Source organism: Corvus brachyrhynchos, unplaced genomic scaffold, assembly GCF_000691975.1.
Source record: "Corvus brachyrhynchos isolate BGI_N302 unplaced genomic scaffold, ASM69197v1 scaffold28, whole genome shotgun sequence".
In the NCBI taxonomy this organism is placed as follows: Eukaryota; Metazoa; Chordata; class Aves; order Passeriformes; family Corvidae; genus Corvus; species Corvus brachyrhynchos.
This window is the reverse complement of record NW_008246058.1, coordinates 8,994,308-9,013,504: the sequence shown is the minus strand read 5'-3', so window position 1 is coordinate 9,013,504 and position 19,197 is coordinate 8,994,308.

The window sequence follows — 19,197 nt, the reverse complement described above, 5'->3', positions numbered from 1 at the left end:
AAAAGGGCGAGGGGAGAAAAGAGGCCGGGGCTGTGTTTTTCACACGTAAGCTTAAAAGTACTTCTTGCAGGCAGTGGTAAGAAACTGTAATATCACAAACTGTTAGTTTCTTTAGTCCATTTGAAGTACATGGGGGGATGGAGAATTCACACACGGCCTGTGAAGATTGTGAAGAGTGCCTGTGCCAGGCTATATAGAAGCAGTGAAAGGCTTTTAGGGACTTGTGACGAAGAAAGCCTTTGTGTTCAGGCCAAAATAACTCATCCTTAAAAAGACTAATAACCCCATGTGATGGCCCATGTCTGGCAGTGTGAAGAAACTGTGAAATTTCTCATAGGATGGGGGAGATGTTTTTTCACTACAGCAGAATTATTTCAAGGCAGATCTGTTGTTAGTGGCAGTTTGGGAACCATGTGAAGCAGAAGAAACCCTTTTTTCCTTAAGCATAAGAAAGAGACTTTTCAAGAACTGCAACACTGACTAAAATCCCATGTTCTGTTATCCTTTGTGCGAGTTGGGTAAAAAGAAGGGGGTGCTGGAAGAGAGGGTAGGTTTGCTTTAATTTCTCATTATTTCTTTTTAATTTTAATTCTGTTAGTAATAAACTTTTTCTTTGTACAGGAACTGTTTAAGTTTGAACCTGTTTTGCCTTGCAGCTCTCTAGTTTTCCTCAATATTTTCTTATTTTTTCCCCTTATGAAAATAACAGATTTCATGTGCTTGATGCTTAGCTACATCAAACCATGACAGTCTCCTAAAATGGGCATCATAGAATGTTGTGATTTCTGGCAAAAAGAAAGATATTTCTCTCTTCACTTCTTGATGCACACTTTAAAACAGGTACAGGGCTATGATGTTACATAGGACAGAAGAAGTTTAAGAGAAGGCATTTGGACCAGCTCAGCTTGATCCATGTACCGGCACCAAGTGGAAGTAGCAAATGATAGTAGCAGGACACATCATTCTGCAGGGATCAGCATTTGTCTCCCAAACAGATTTTCTGTATTGTGAAGTTTATTGCTTGTCAGGAGCTCAGTCTGGGATGTTGAAGAGAAATTGCTGAGGTTCATCTGAATTCAGTCTTATGTCTCATTGCTCATCTGCATTGACATCAGTGACACTGTCAAGGGAGTTTATAGGCTGTAAAGCATGCAACATGGCAGCTCAAGGAACACCTCAATTCTGTCAAAGGGAAGGACTTACAAATGAGCCGATGGATCCAGTGAGTCAGTGCCTGATTGGTTGCATGATATTTCAGACCGCTCTTTGGCTTTTCTGACTGTAGCTCTCTCTCTGAGGAATTAGGATTTCTGGGGAGAGATAGGATACACCTGATGAGCAGAGAAATATTTGCATTTGCTAACAGGCTTCTTAACCTATTGAGAAGGACTTTGAAATAGGGTCAGTAGAGGCTTGTGATGGATACACTTGACCCATAGCCATACTTTGGATTGGACTGACTAATGAGTAAAAGGACTCATGCCCTGGAATAAATCTGTGAGCTGAAGAGATCCTGGCTCACATACAAGGAAGCAAAGATGCCCCAGAAAAAGATTTTGAAAGTTGGTTTCAAAGCTCAAAAATGCAAGATAACTAAAGTACAGAACAAGATACAAAAGCTAATATAAAGACATCTATCTGTCTATACTATTGTCTAACAGCCAACTCCTTCATTCTATAAATATTACCGTCAGGATGAAGGATTTATTCATTTGAGCTCTTCCTGAATTGCATCTGGACTGCACGCCAGGTATATTTGTCCTCGAACAGGGATGTCTCTCAAGGTTTGAGATCCCTTACTTGAGATTCTTCTTAGTGCAAGGCACAGAGACCCCTTGCTTGTGACAGATCTGACTTGGTAAGTGACTGATGCTGAATTAATGAAACATTGCTAAACCATTCAGCTACTCAATATCATTATAAACTTTGTATGGGTAATTCCATTCATCATAAACCATCACCCATGTTTGAGACTAAGACAGGATCTTGCTGCATCTATAAGTTTAGAAGGCAAGGGGATCCATTCTCATCCTTGTGACTCAGCAGAAGGGTCTCTGTGCAAATCTTTCTAACTCAAACCTAACTTGATTTTCCTTTGTATCATTCTTTGATGCAGTAATTAATAAGGTGAACCTTGCTACCAAACTTATGGAATCTTGGTAAACTGCTGTTAAGCCATCTTAAATTTCATCAAATTTATTGAACTATATTATTTTCCCTAAATAAAACATGTTCTTGCTTCTCTCATTTGAGTGAGGTGCATTCCACATGACTGCTGGAAAAAAACAAAGATTGATGGGAAGAGCCAGCAGAGATTTACCAGGGGCAAATTGTACCTGAAGGACCTGACTGCTTTCTGTAGTAACTGAATCTGTGAACAACAGTGGAAGCTGTTTATCCTGACTAATAAGGCATTTCACATATAATCTTGTAGCCAAATTGGAAAGGTCTACTACACTATGGAAAAGTGGCAGGAGGGCTGGCCTGACTGGACTGTGGTCAGCTGTGTAAAATCCACCTGAATACTATTAACAGTGGTACTCCTCAGAGATGAAGACCAGCGCCAGTGCTATTCAACATCTTCATTAATGGTCTGTAGGGTGTGTAAGGATACACCTTTAGAAAGTGTTGTTGTTGAGAACAAAGCCTGTGAGAAGAGGACAGGACTGATACAGACGTACCTGGGCCGGTTTCACAAATGGGGTGAAAGAAGCTATATGAAGTCCAGCAAAGGCAAATGTATGAATAATCCCATGCAGCTGGGGACTGAATGGCTGGGAAACGTCTCTGTAGAAAAAGAGCTGGGCTTCCTGTGGACAACAGGGTGAATAAGAGTCATCAAGGAGAGCTTTCACCCTGGAAGGCCATTGCAAAATAGATTATATTAACAAGAGTAGAGACAGCAGGTAACCTACCTTTGACAATTCTGAGAGTAAATTCAGAGTCCTACAACAAGATTTGTTTCCCAGTAGAAAACACACATTAAAAAACCCAACAGAGCAAGCTTAGTAGAGGGCTGCAAGGATGATTAGAGGCTTGAAATATGTGATATACAGAAAGAGAATGAAAAAATTGTTTCCTCAGTTTTTGGAAAAAAAACCTTAGGGAGGATTTTACTGTTTTCAGCAACAGGACGACGATAGAAGAAAAGAAATTAAATGTAAGGGGGACAAGGTGCAGCAAAAGAAATTTTGATTAGATATTAGGAAAATGTACTTACAGTGAGTGTGTTTAAACAGTAGAACAGGTTGCCCAGAGAGCCTGTGAAATCTCTATTCTTGCAGATATTCAAAATGGGACTGAATTTAACCCCAAGCAGTTTTAACTTGAAAATGGGATCTACCTTTAAAATGGTCCTTCTTTTGAGGTGCTTGAATTAATCCTTTCCAACTCATTACTTTGGGGTGGTTTTTTTTTCTTTCTTTTTTTTTTTTTTTTTAATTCTGTGTTTTAAATGGCTCCTATATCTCAACAACTTTGCTTCTTCAGCGTTTCACTACATTTGAGCTAACTGGTCAGTTTCACTACATTGAAGCTAACTTTTATGGCAGTGAAATTTCATTTGATGAATTCTGTAAGTAGAACTGTTGCTGAAAATGCATTAAGGATTTTTGTAATGTGCAGTAAACTATTTTCCCTCAAATGTTAATTTGGCATAAATAAATATTGGGGCTTAAGTGATATCACTAAACATTGATAGTGGACAAGTTCTTGTTCTAGTGCATAAATACCATAATGTGTATAATTTTTTTAAAACATCATTTTATTTACATAAAAAGCCTTCATGTTTCTTGAAATTGTGCTGTGTTGATAATAATAATGGATAGGAATGAATCAGTATATTAACAGGCAGACAAATACAGGGCAGATAACTTTTAATATCAAAGTATGACTTCAGAAAGACTTTCATATTTTCTTTTCCTATGCTGCCCATGCTGCTAAGAATAAAAGAATACATCAAGAAAATTTCAACAAAGGCAGAAAAAAACAATTGTGTTTTGATCTGAAAACCTCTACAACAAAGTCACAAGAAGAATGTTTTACCAATATACATTTCATAACATCTGTGTTCAAAGCTAAAACAACACTTGATCAACATCTCCACAAATATTTTCAAATGCTGGTACTTAATTATAATCTTAAATCAAATCTTAATTCAATCTGTATGTCATTATAGGTATTGCTAGCTTGTCCATCAAATGCTGTTTTTTAAGTTAAAGAGTGAGTATTCAAGAAATTGCATAAGAGAGTAAGTAGTTTTTTTCTTTGCTTCATGATATTTCCAATAGGTAAATTTCTGCTAAAGATGGCAAGGTTTTCTTTCATCCTTGGAGGTCAAATACTCATCATTAAATGCATGGTTCATGGGGTACCAGACTTACATGTAACTCTAATGATCTGAATAAAATACTGTTTTTTTGGCCTTGAGCTGCAGATGAACAGTAGAAACAAATAGAGGTTTTCCTAATTTACATTCTGGGGTCATTTCTGTTATTATTCTCTGGAATTCTTAAAGATCCTCCAGAAATTCACATTCTGCTTATTGACAAATTTTCACTATTAACATAGAATAAAATGTCTTATACAGATACACACATATACACTGTATAAAAGATTAGAAAATGCCACATAAAATAAAATTACCTCAGTACATTCTCATGTATGTAGCACCTTTACTATTTTCAATTTTTGTTCTACATTTAAAATTTGTCTACCAAATAAATATGTGCATTTTAATCAATTTGGAAATCATCTGAAAATACTGATTATACAGTGTATTTATCATTCTTTAGAGTTTGGTTTCTATATTAAAATCAGAAAGATATTTAATCATTTTGCAGAAATGGTCTGTAATCATATATTCCAGTCTGAATATGATCAAGAAGTTGTTTTATCTTTTGTCAAGTGCCTCTTCAAAGAATCAGACTCACTAGGTTACGTGGAAGCAGCTAACCATGTAATAAGAACTCCATTTACAAGGTGAGGTAGAGGCCTGTGAGACAAGTATTTGCCAAACGAACATTAACTCTCCTTACTGTACTGATAGCACACAAGTGAATGTCAGTACATAGTAAGTGTTTCAAAGAAAAGGAAAATGTCTTCATTAATTTTTCAATGGTGGGAATAGGTTTCAGATCCCAAATGAAACAGATCTCATGTGTGTCTAAGTTATTCTTTGGTTTAAGCACACCAAGAATTATCTTAGGTAAAAGTCTTCTGCTAAATGGGTCATTTTTAAGTCTAATCTAAAATTGTCATCTTCATAATGTTGCCTACAGGTAAAAATCTGTGTCCCTCCTCTGTCCTGCAGCATTAGATTTAGTTCTGTTGGTGCCACTCAACCCTTAAATATATTCTGCAGCTGACATATATCACTTAAAAATATGATATGCTCTGACATATTCCCCTCCAAAATCCTCTTAACATGCTGGTCATACAGCAGCAATGATACATTTCTTTGTGCTCAGACATTTCATTGCTTCAGGATGGATAAATGGATAATTTTTTTTTTTCTCTGAGAATATCTGTTTTCTGAAGAATAGGCATATTTCCAAACCCTTTGGAAGAATGAGATTAAATAGGGCTGGACATCTCCTAAAGTAATTGTGATATAGAAGCTTTCTCATTCTGAGAAAGCACTAAGTTTGTTTTTAGAGGATTGCTTCAGGTTGAAGGCTAAATTTCAGTAAAAATTCTTTTCTGTAGAGCCTCATCTATTAGCTGTTGCCTGTAAGTGGAAGAGATTTTTCAATAATACACATGTAAGTACCCTTTCCATTTCTTTGGGATATTTCTCATGAAAATATTGATTACTTTGTGCACAGAACTATGAGGAAATGTCTAAAATAAAATATTTAGAAGAGTACATATATCAGTTGAGAGATACAATTTATTTATTGATGCAATAGTGATGCATATCCGAGTCTTCTGAGACTCGCTCTGATGTCTGGACAGGGTTGGAGTACAACCCTATAGCTAGCAATGTACACACTGGCTATGAGGTCAGTCCTTTGGAAGCCTGAGAACTCACAGCACAAGTTATATTAAACGGATCTGCTGTGACAGAAAATCCCTTAAAATTTACAGACAACTGAGAAAGAGAGTTTCTTACTGATGAATGTGTAATCATTTCTCCTGTTGGTTTCTGCAGAAGCCTTGTGCATGCCAGAGAACATGAAATATATTAGGGTTGCCTTATGTTTCATGTAATGTTTAATGTGAATTTATTAATGCACACAAAGGCAGAGACAAAGTCAGCCAGCTGCCTGAATGGGCAAGAAAATAATTGGCCTTTAAGTTCTCAAGACATCAGACTCTGGACAGGCTGATTAGAGGATTTTCCATATATACCTTAGAACCTTAAAAAATGTAGTTTGGGTGGTGTGTCATGGCTTCCAAGCATACAGATGCAGTGTTCACTCTATCCCTCTCTCTCCTCAGCTGGACAGGGCAGGAAAAATACATCAAAAGTCTTGTGGATTGAGACAAGGAAAGAGAGACATCACTCAGTGTTGGGGCCCTCTCCCTGTCATGTGGTCCTGGGAGAGAGGCCCTGCGGGGGAGGCATAGGGTTTCCCTGCCCCTGGTCAGCCTCGTTCCCCATTGGTTGTTTTGTGTTCCCCTGCGCGGTCAATGCCCCTCGGGTCCTGTGATTGCCGCAGTTCCTCGGCAGATCCTCAGCCATGCGGCTGGGGAAAATAAACATCTCTGAAACACCTATCAAGAATCAGTCCATATGTATTTCTTTTTCATGGGCCTTGTTGATTGATACGCGTGTTGCAGTATCCGCACTGTAACAACTCAGCAATTAGCATCATGGCCAAAACAGACCTGATTTGAGAAAATTAAATGAATTTATTACCAATCTAATCAGAGTAGGATGACAAGTAAAATAATATCTTCAACCCAAATTCCCTTCCCCCCTCCTTTGTATCTCAAGCTTTACTGTACTCACAATTCTCCTCCCTCATCAGCAGTGCAGGGGAATGGGGAATGGGAATTATTGTCACTTCATTACACAATGCCTCTGGTGCTCCTTCCTCATCACAGAGAGGACTCCTCACACTCCTTCTCTTCTCCAGCATGGGGTCCCTTGCATGTGAGATAGTTCTTTATGAACTTTTGCAACTAACTTCCCACAGGCTGAAGTTCTTCACAAACTGTTCCAAAAGTTTGGATCCAACATGGATTCCTTTCCATGGCGTCCTTCAGGAACAGGTTGCTCCAGCATGGGTCCCCCAGAGGATCACAATTCCTGCCAGCAAACCTGCTCCAGCATGGCCTCTTCTCCCCATGAGTTCACAGGACCTGCCATGAGCCTGTTCTAGTGCAGGCTGCCCATGAGGTCACAACCTCCTTTGGTCATCCACCTGTGTGTAGGGTCCTCCAGGGGCTGCAGGTGGATCTCTTCTCCACCATGGACTTCCATGGGCTGCAAAGGCACAGCTGCCTCACCATAGTCTTCAACTCAGACTGCAGGGGAATCTCTGCTCTGGCACCTGGAACACCTCTTCCCCCTCCTTCCTCACTGACCTTTCTGTTTGCAGAGCTGTTTCTCTCAGACATTCTCACTCGTCTCTGCTATAATTGCTTGTGTGCAATAACCTTTTTTCCCTGGACTAAATAAGTTATCATATGCGTGGATGCCAGCTGACATTGTCTTGGTCAGACACAGAGGAAGCTTCCAGCACTTTCTCAGAGAAAAAACCCCTATTGCACCCCTACTACCAAACCCTGCCATGCATACCCAATATAGCTTTAAGTTCAGGGCACAAATCTGAGTTCTTCTACAATAGTTAGATAAACTCTCAGACTCTAAAGTAGTCAGAAAGTTATCTACTTCACACATATGGACTATGACTCTGTTTTGCTTGTATTCAGTTCTATATTCGCTATTGTAATTGATGCAGGAACAGATTTTAGGAATGCTGACTCTTGCCTCAGCCTAGCATCTTAAAAATTTTAAACTTCTCTTTTAAATATGGAACAAATAACCAATTCCGACCATTAACCTAAGACTGCCAAGTCCACCACTAAACCAAATCTCTAGATGCTACATCTACACATCTTTTAAATACTTCAGGGATGTTGGCAAAACCACTTCCTTGGGTACCCTGTTCCAATGCTTGACATCCCTTTCTGTGAAGAAATTCTTCCTAATATCTAATCTAAACATCCCCTGGCAAAACTTGACGCCATTTCCTTTGGTCCTATTGTTTGTTAACTGGGAGAAGGGATCACGACCTGCCTGGCTACAACATCCTTTCGGGAAGCTATAGAGAGTGATATCATAGAATCAGAGAATGGCTTGGGTTGGAAGGGACCTTAAACATCATCTTGTTCCAACCTCCTGCCATGGACAGGGACACATTTCACTAAACCAGGCTGCTCAGAACTCCATCCAGCCTCACCTTGAACACTTTCAGGCTTGGGGTATCCTGTGAGGTCTCCCCTGAGCCTCCTTTCCTCCAGGCTAAAAAACCCCAGTTCCTTCTGACACTCCTCATAAGATTTGTGCTCCAGACCCTTCCCCACCTTTTTTTGCCCTTGTTTGGACACACTCCAGCACCTCTATCTCCTTCTTGTAGAGAGGGACTCAAAGCTGAACACAGGATTCAAGGTCCAGCGTCACCAGTGCCCAGTACAGAGGGACAATGGCTTCCCTAGTTCTGCCAGCCACACAAGTTTTGATACAGGCCAGAATGTCATTGGCATTCTTGGCCATCTGGGTACACGCTGGCTCATGTTCAGCTGCTGTTGACCAACATCCCCAGGTCCTTTACCACAAGGCAGCTTTTCAGACACTCATTCCCTAGCCTGTAGTATTGTACGGAACAGTTGCGACTCAGGTGCAGGACCTGGCATCTTGCCATGTTGAGCCTCATACAATTGGCCTTGGCCCATAGATTCAGCCTCCAGATCCTTCTGTAGAGCCTTCTTACTGTTGGACAGATGAACACTTCTGCCCAACTTGGTGTTATTCAAACGTAAAAACTGAGTGGATAGCTAAGAATTCCATAAGTTGATGAATATTTATATGTATTCATAAGGCTTGACATCTGCTATGCTGTGCATATTTATGATCTGGTTCTATGTTAGAGATCTTGAGGGAGGTCAGGCAGAATAAGCCCTTATTACTTTGCAGTGTAGCTTTTAATGTTCCTGAATTTGGAATGCATTTGCTTGTCAGGTTAAATGAATTGCCACTGCAGGCCTCCTATGAGCAATCTAAATTTCATGAGAAATAATGGAAGTGCATAAAATACAAAAGGACAGCAGTTTCAAAACTTTGCTATGAATTTTCATAAAATCACAGAATCTTTGAGGCTGGGAGGCACCTCTGGAAATCCAAATTCCCTGCTCAAACAGGATGAATTAAGGTCTTTGTCCAGTCAGGTTTTCAATAACTCCAAAACTGAGAGCCCACAACTTCTTTGGTCAGCCTGTTTCAGGATTTGGCCATCTACACAGTCCAAATTGGGCCTTACCTCTAAGTAAAATTTCTTCTGTTTCAGTCCATTTCAATTGCCTCTTGTCCTGTCACTGGGCATTGCTGAGAAGATTCTGGTTCACTCTTCTTTATCCCCTCTCATCAGCTAAAATGCCCCCAAGTCTTTTCCAGGCTAAGCAGTCCTAGCTCAGCCTTTCCTTGGATGTAAGTTACTCCAGTCCCTTTGTAATCTTTCTGTCCCTTCACTGGACTTACTTGAGCATATCTTGCTTGTGCTGAGGAGCTCAGTGCTGGACACAGCACTCCAGATATGTCTCACTCGTGCTACACAGAGAGGACGAATCACCTCCCTTGACCTGCTAGTAACACTTCTGCTGTGGCCCAGGAGGCTGCTGACCTTTGTCTCAAAGGCACATTGCTGATCTGTCTCATACTCAGGCCTATTGCTGACAAGCTTTTTTCCTGCTCGTTGACACCTAGTCTGTACTGTGCAGGCACAGAACTTTTCACTTCTTTTGTTGAATTTCATGAGGTACCTGTTAGCCCATTTCTCCACTCTGTTGAGGCCCCTCTGAATGACAGGGAAATTGTCTGGTGTATCAGCCATCAAACTCCTAGGTTTTATCATCAGCAAATTTTTGAGGGTCATTAAGAAAGAAATTAAATAGTAGTGGTCCAAGAATCAGCCGCTGGGGTACACCACTAGTGACTGGTCTCCAGGTTGGCTTCATGCTGCTAGTTAGATTCCTGTAAGCATGCATTTCAGACAGTTTATAATCTATTTTCACCTATTTTTAATTATATGTTTATTTATCAGATTATTATTCATAATTTTAATTGGTAGAATGCTGTGAAACCCAACGTAAAAAGCCTTGGAAAATTCAAAATAAGCAAAATCCTCCGCTTCTCTCATATTCTGAACCATTTCTTTGAAGAAGGTTGTGAGGTAGGTCAGGCATGATTTCTCCTTTATAAATCCATGCTTAATGCTCCCTGTAACCTTCTTGTCCTTGGTAGGCTTGGATTTCTAGGATTATTAGCTGCATTACCTAATGGATTAAGGGATTAAGATATAATTGACCAGACCTTCCTTCTTGTTCCTTTTGAAGACAAGAATGACATGTGCTTTCTTCCAGCCCTTTGGAACCTCCCATAATCTGTGTTATATTTAAAGAATAACTGAGATTGACCTCACAGTATCAGCCAGCTTCCCCAAGACTTGTGGGTGAATCTCATCAGGCGTCATGGACCTCTGCATGCTCAGGGGCAGGTTGGTGTCCCTGTCCATGGCAGGTGGTTGGAACTTAATGATCTTTAAGGCTCCTTCCAACCCAAACCATTCTATGCTTCTATGATTCAATTAGTTTAAATGTTCTCTAACATGATACTCCCCTGACTGGCTGTCAGGAAAAGTCCCCACAGAAACAGAGCCTCCCTCATTTTCTAAAGGGGTTGTCTGCTTTGGTGGTTGCCTCTCCTCTCACGTGCCCTAGCTGCCTTCTTCATGTGGCACATGTTAAGGCTCCCAGCACGTATATAGCCCCTATAGTAATTAAAATCTGTAAAATGTTGAGGCATAAATAAAAATTAAATTGGTTCTTCACAATGCCTATATGGAAGAGCAGCAGGGAATAATAAATACAAGTCTAGACAAACCTCAGTAACCTCTTCAGAGCACCTTGAATCTGAGACTGGACAAGCAACCAACTTCCCTAGATAACAGTCATGTCAACAGGTCAGGGGTTATATCTTTTGCATCAGGCAATTTCCCACTGCTGTCACTCATCACTTACTCTGGGAGCTGCTGTGGGGCTCAGGCTCAGTTGTCTTGGGTGCCAGGTTGAATATAGCTCCCAGTCTATTACCTGTTAGCAAATCCAATCCTATTAAATTTACAGACTTTCTAGTTGTGCTAGATTTGGCTGGGATAGAGTTCAGTACCTCATACGGGGCTGTGTTTTGGATTTGTACTGAAAGCACTCTTGAGAACTCAGGGATGCTCTTGTTATTGCTGAGCAGTGCAAGGTTTTTTCTGCTTCTCACCCACCCCCACCAGTGAGGTGGATGTAAGTGCACAAGAAGTTGAGAAGGGACACAGCTGGGACAGCTGACCCAAACTGACTCAAGGAATATTCCATGCCTTATGTAATTATGCTCAGCATAGGAAGCTGCGGGAAGGAGAAGAAAAGTGTGTGTGGCTGCTTTTGGAGTGATGGAGTTTGTCTTCCCAAGTCACCATTACATGCGATGAAGCCATGATACCCTGGAGATGGCTTTGCTTGCATGTGCAGCTTTTGCTTACCTATTAAACTGTCTTCTCAGTGAAAAATTTTTCTCACTTTTGCCCTTCCTATTCTATCCCCATCACACTGGAAGGAAATGAGTGTTTGTGTGGGGCTTAGTTGGGATTCAGTTAGGATTAGGACAAATACAAGAAAAGATTTCTAATTACACTTCAAATGTGCTTCAAAAATTTGAACTAATGTGTGGTGACAATGCAGATAGTGTAATTACATCACGGGAAAGTTGTCAGCATTATTTCATATAACTGAATTAAACAGGTATCACTGTTTATGTAAATACTACATACTAGTATTTTAGAATGCTAAAAATGTCAATTTATATTAAGTATGGATAGGAAGTCATTAATCCATACATATATTATTAATCCATATTAAAGTTCAGTGGGTAACCACACATCATCTTAAAATGATTGCAGTCCTTAACTGTATTTTGATAACATTGATTCACAGTTGTGAATCATAAAATTATCACTGTGCTAAGCAGTGTACAGTTGCAGAATGGAAAACTAATCACTGTTGCAAAGAGTTCAGTAAGAGCAAAATTATTTTAAAATATGCTTATAGATTGTATTTCCAGCTAGTCACTGCCATCTACATCTAATCCTGGAAATTAAGGAATGTTAGAAAATTTTTCATGCTCACTGGAGCTCAGGTGACACTATTGTAATGCATTCCCAGGTACTTTGGATTTACAGCAAATATAAAAGTCAAACTTCGGTTTTATTAAATGTGATCACTCTGGTTTCAATATTATGTAAGTGGAAATATAGTGGTATCATAAAGTTTGTTTATATTCATTTTTTCAAGATTTCAATGTGTTCTTAGTACAGAAAACCTGTTTAAATGTATGGAAAATGATCTTGCAAAGAGTCCAGCTTGAAAATGAGAATAAATATTTCTATTACCTTTTACTAAAAGTAAATGTAGTAATACCAAATCAATACTTATAATGCGTGATTTGTAAAGGGGAATTTTATAATAATATATCAGTTACATCTGGTTTTCCTAATACTGTAGAAGTTTGTTATAAATTGTTTTTTGGGGGGGAGATAGTTTGTGTCCTCAAAGGATAGAGCCAAAATCCCACAAATCACCTATGCAGTTCCTCTACAATATATGAAGAAATATGTAGGAATAAATTTTGGTTTGTTCACCTGTCAGTTTTTAGGAGAAAAAAAAAACCTAAGGAAGATCTTTAGCTTTTGAATACATTGTTTTCTGCATTTCTGCATTTTTAAGGCTTTAAGTACTTCTACATGACTTTAATTTCCAAAATCCAGGATGCCTATTTACACCCCAGAGCTTGTCCTTTTAACTTTCTTTGCTTGCTTGTCTGTTTTATTTCTCTTGATAACTTCTGTACTGCTTTAAGTTCAATCTTTGAATTCCCACCTTTTCATTGAAACTATTTATAAGGCTTCCCCCATTTTTGTTATACCAATATGAAGAAATTGAACAAAGAGAACAAAAATCTAATTGGAACATAGAATTCTGAAATCAGACTTCCTTCATGACAGTACTGGATGTCAGTTTTGAGTCTTGTCATGTAAAAATTTTAAAAAAGGGTTAGTCTATATCATGTAATGTCACAATCAAAAATAAAAATAGATGTTTTCCAAGGTAGCTATTTCCCAGTCACTAGCTGGGCATCAGTTTGCTTGTGGGACATGATGAGTTATTGCTTTTATATACCCTTTTTTCCCCCCTTCATTTATTAAGCTTCTATATCAGCCTATAAATTTTTCACTATTGCTTTTTCTATTCTCTCTTCTGTCCCACCACTGTCTGTAGTTTTGTAAAGTAGATTCTTATGTATAGAATAACACTGGGAAATACAGGGAGAGGGAAGTACTCCCACTGCCTGACTCCAGCCACAGGAGTTAAGAATGCGGGTTGTGTAACTAGTTTCTATGTTCAGGTAGAAACCAAAGGAGCCAAGAGAAGTCCCTACCCATTTCCCAGCTCTGTATTTACATCAGTCTTTTGCAAGCTGAGAAGAAACCCATCTGTGCAGACCAGAGAGGAACAGCACACTGCACTCAGCCTTTGGACCTGGAAATTGAGGGAAGCTGAAACCCTGGATGCAGTGAAACACACCTACCCAGAGGTCAATTGCTTGGGAAAGAAATTCACTGCAGCAATGAAATCACAACACTTTGTTTAAGCTCATGGTCTGAATAACCTTCCCAAAGTTTCCTCTCTTTACTACTATTACACATATACTATAGGGCTGGCCCTCTTAATTGCATTTTGAACATTCATTTAAATGACTCTGACTTGATACTGAACCCGTATTTGGGTGATTTCTGTGCTGAATAGTTCCAAAACAGGGGCCAACCCTTCACCATGCACAGATTGTAAGAGTAAACAGTGATATTATTCTAGCTGTCATGTCACTATTACTTAATATGGTTTAAGATTTAGGACTAAGAATTTGATGTTCAATCAAATGGGATCAGTATGTCTTCAGGATCAAATCAAGATATTGGCAAGTTACTCATCAGTAGATGAATGAAGAATAAATTAATAGAACTTGCCAGAAAATAGAAACATGCAAAAAGTTTCTCTAGATTATATGAAAGAATAGCAATAAAAGAAGTTTTTTCTTTATGGAGTTTTTGAATAAAAAATTTTTTGATTTGAACCTAGTCAGAAGTACTTGGATATTCTCCCAATTCCACAGCTTTTTTTCTCAGTCATCTTCTTTCTAATTTCTTTCCAGGAATTAATTTGTTTCAGTGTAATCCAGTATTTCTAACTCAAAATAATCTTTTTTGTTTCATACAGTTATACCATCTGTCATAAGAATTGTTGTACTTTTTAAAATTTCTCTAAGAGTTTCTAGCATGTCAAATGGTTTTGTAAATAAATATTTAGCATTTTGTATTTAGTAAACACTTGGCATAAATATTGTGTTAGAATTCTTTAGAAAGAGGTACAACAATTGATAATGAATTTTTCATTTTTTTCTTATTGTTTGATTAGGAAAGTAATGCTATAGAAATTGGCTCCACTCACAGACTTACTCAGTAAAGAAATCACACTACTTTGTCTTAAAAAATGCGTATTTCTTCACTATGTTTAGAAGAAGGATCTGGCAGTCTTCTCTTCCTTGTGCAAGGATGGTTATTGGTGCTGCTATTAACACAGTTTAGCTGTGCTCCCAGCAATATAGCCACTGATGCTGTTATCAGGCACAGCTGATTTCGACTGAGCACAAGCCACTGAGTCCTTTCAAGAACTCAGGGCACCTGATAGCCTTTAAACCTGATTCTAGGTGTTGCTCTACAACACATTTGTTCATCTGATGTAGGATCAGCTTCTGATTCTTTTTTACTTTAGCTGTCCAGATCTAGACCCGGTCATCTGATGTAGGATCAGCTTCTGATTCTTTTTACTTTAGCTGTCCAGATCTAGACCTGCTCCTGAAAATCTGCATTCTGTCTTTGCTGCTTCCCTTCATACTTTGTTTGGAGTTCAGCTCTGTCCTTGTGTTATGGCTTAACCCCATTTGGCAACTGTGTCCCTATCAACTGCTTGCTTATTCCCACACCAGTGGGATGGGGAAAAGAATCAGAAGAGTAAAAGAAAACTTGTGGGTTGAGGCAAAGACAGTTTAACAGGGAAAGCAAAGCAAAATAAGGAATTCATTCACAGTTTCCCACAAGAAGGCAGGCGTTCAGCCAGCCCCAGGAGGGCAGGGCTCCTTTATGAGTAACCATGACTTGGGAAGACAAATGCTGTCACTCCAATTCTGTCCTCCTTCCTTCTTCTTCCTCCAGCTTTGCATGCTGAACATGATGACATATGGTAGGGAATATCCCTTGGGTCAGTTGGAGTTAGCTGGTCCAGCTGTGTCCCTTCCCAACTACTTGTGCGCCCACAGCCTCGTCACTGGTGGGATGGTACAAGAAGCAGAAAATCCCTTGATGCTGTACAGGTGTTGCTCAGCAATATTATATTATCTATTGACACTGATCATGCCGTAATTATGCCTCTCCTGATGGGAGAGAGTTTTTAAAGTCCTTGCTAGGAGTTCCAGAGACAAACGGGACTCTCAGCTTTTGCTGTTTCTGGATAGCTGTTTATTAAGTCTTATCAGAGAAAAAAATTCACTAGCGTGATCCAGACATAGCATAAAGCAGAGAATGCAGGAGAAAGCCCAATTATCAAGATTACACGGCCTTTTTAAAGGTAAATCAACCAATGGTTACTAAAAATGTACATTATTTTTACTTTTCTACCAATTATTTAGTAACACAGCCAGTAACTGTGGAATTCTTTGTCCAATCATCCCAAACTACTTTTACTGCAGAATATGGAGTAGTAGAAGAAGAAGGAGGTTTGGAGAACAACAACAATCCTCCATTTTGATGGTTTTTGCTTTTATCTATTTACTACATTAACAAACTCAAAACCTCTAAATTTTTCACCCTGTGACAATCTTACATAGTCGTCTATCACCTAATTTACACTAGTGTAGTTTCTAGTTCTTCTCTAAGAGTAGGCAGTTTTTTCCATGGACAGAGATCAAAAGCTGTGTTTTTCAGGGGGTGAAACCCCTCAAAACAGGCAGAGGAATATTCTCTGCACTCTGGGTTCCTACAATCTACATTATCAACACTGCTTCTAGCAAAAATCTAAAATATAGCCACATACAAGCTATTGTGAAGAAAATTAACTCCAGCTCAGCCAAAAACAACACACCTTGTCCTGTTGTTTCTCTCTAATAGCCCTGGGTTTTATCTGGTCCCAGCTTCTTTCTCTGGTATTCACTCAGTGAACTACATAAACATGTGTAAATCTCTTAGCACCTGACATAATAGATTTTCCAAGTGCTCCATCATTCCTGAAGCTTAAATAGAATCTGACACAAAACATTTTAAATACTTAAGCAATCATGATGACAGTCTTTCAATAAGAACTAATGGTTCTTATAAAGATGGTAAGAAAGGTGAAATGGCTTCCATGAATTGAGTCACTGAGTAACCTAGACCTATTCAATTTGAAGAAGAAATACTTGGAGGGGAACAAACTATGACAACATCATGAATTGCTGATCAGACAGTGCTCTATGGACTTATTCTGGTTTATTCAGACCATGGACAAGTCATGGTGCTACTGTGCTTATATACAAATATTTTGTGCAGCAACAGGAAATGCTTCTGTGCACTTGTTTTAAAGCAGGTCATAGCTGGGGCCATTATCTTTTACGTATTTGGCTATTAGAGGATGAAATTTCTATCAACTGTTAAGCAAGTCCTCAAGAGGTTGTAAATTTAAATTTTGTTGTTCTAATACATACAGTGTTGCAAACATTTTTGCTAGATAACTGTGTCCTCTTGTGGGCCTTCGTTACTGTCCTCTGGATTTATCAGAGAGATTTCTGAGTCTCTCTGTGATTTTTAATATATCAAATGAGCTATATTCCCTTTGAGTTGTGCAGACTCAACACTGAAAATACAGGAAAGGTGACACCTTCTTGCATAATCTGTATAAACATACAAATATTTTGATGAAGAGATTAGCATTGAAATGAAGTGTTAGGAAAAACGTTCTGTGCGGTGATCTACCTCTCAGACACTTTTTTCTTGGAGTAATATTCTTTTATCAAAAGGACCTCAGCCTTTTATTATTATGATCAGCAAAATTTAGGAATTTTCAGGATTTGTGTTTTAAAGATTTTTTGTTTTTCTTAATCACAATAAAGTTCATTGCTGCAATGGCACATCACTGTTGAAGACAACATCCTGTTCAATTTTGAAAAGTTTTATCTGGCCTCCTCTGGTAGAACTGTTCAGTGGTTCTCTAGTCTTGATGCTGCTGGAGTGACTTCTAATCCATTCTGCGGCAGCAAAAAATGCAAAAAGGAAAACTTTCAGGAAATTTAAATGCACTTTGGATCAACAGGAAAGGACATATCTGTAAAGTTAAAAGTAAAAGGTAGGCATTGGAAGGAAAGAGAACCTAGTGAAAAGAGCTAATTATTTTTTTTTCTAAATAAATAGTAAGGAAGGGGGGGAAATGTCACAGTAATTTTATGAGTTTACTGTGTGGAAAATCCAAGGGGGTTTGAGTTTTTGGGATTTTTAGTATATGCCTATATGAAACTGCTATAGATGGAAACTAACTTTTTAGAGGACTAGATCATATCAGAAAAAAAAAAGATTATTCATTTCAGAAACTGAGTAAATAAATAAAACCATCCTCTGTCTCAAAATGCAGCCTAAAGAGGGGTACTGCACAATCAATGAGAAGGAAATCTGGTAGCAATAAACCTGAAGTAGAGTAATTATTGGAAAAATCAAATTTGGGAGAAGGAAATCTGGTAGCAATAAACCTGAAGTAATTATTGGAAAAATCAAATTTGATATAAATGGTATATCTTTAAAAATTATGTGGTCTCTAATTCTAACAGTTCTGGTGTTCCTTCAATGATAATTTCAGTATACAGCAGAGTGTGGCTATTTGACAGGATGGTGGTGGAACACACAGGAATTCTAAGCCTCCTAATTTGTTGACTGCAGGTTATGAGTCAAATTAAATTAATGTATTTGTTTTGTTGTTTTTGTATTCAAATGAAACCAGTTGGTACTATTCTCCATGTTGCATTCTTCCTCTTCCATGAGCCTTTGGAGAAGAGTTTGTCTTCAACACACCGGAAGATTTTTTTCTTAAATACGCTTTTTTTTCCTCCTTTATTTTAAATTTGGATGGTTATTTTGAAAGAAAAAAGGAGTATGATGAAAAAGGTAGAGCATCAGAGAATCACAAAAAGGTTCCCAAGACCAGATGTCCACAGTTCATTTTGTTCAATTTGTAACTCTTGCTAGATGGACATCATTAGAGATACATGATCCATACCTGAATTGTTCAACACTTTTCAATACTTTACAATCCTACTAATAAGAAGCTAATTTAAAGAGTCAGGGTAACGGATAGAAAATTCATCTTACCATCACTTCTTTCCTAGGCGAGACCTGATTTGATAGTATTTCATTTGAAAGATTTTTGCTTATTGTGAAACTCTAAGAGTTGTCATTAGACAATTTGCTTTAAATGTCTTTCAATTCCCAGGAAAATTATACAGCAAAGAGCTCTATAGAAGGGAAGCAACAATGGCAGCAAAACTTATATTCACCACTTAAGTTTCCTTCTATTTAGAGCAGAGAAACAAAACATGAAGACAAAATGTCACATAAAGAAAGATATCTGATGGCTGGTCATAATGTTTAGTGTCCATGAAGTAAGACTAATGTATTTCCTGGCTGCTTCATCTTAGCAGCTGAAAGGTCACCACAATAAGATTTGATTAACAGGATAGCCTTGGAATAACATATAATTCAGTCTCAAATGCTGGCTAGGAAACTATATACATTCTTAAAATCTGTAATTTTTTCTTTGTCTTTCTGTCAATCCACAAGGGAATTGTATATTTCAAAC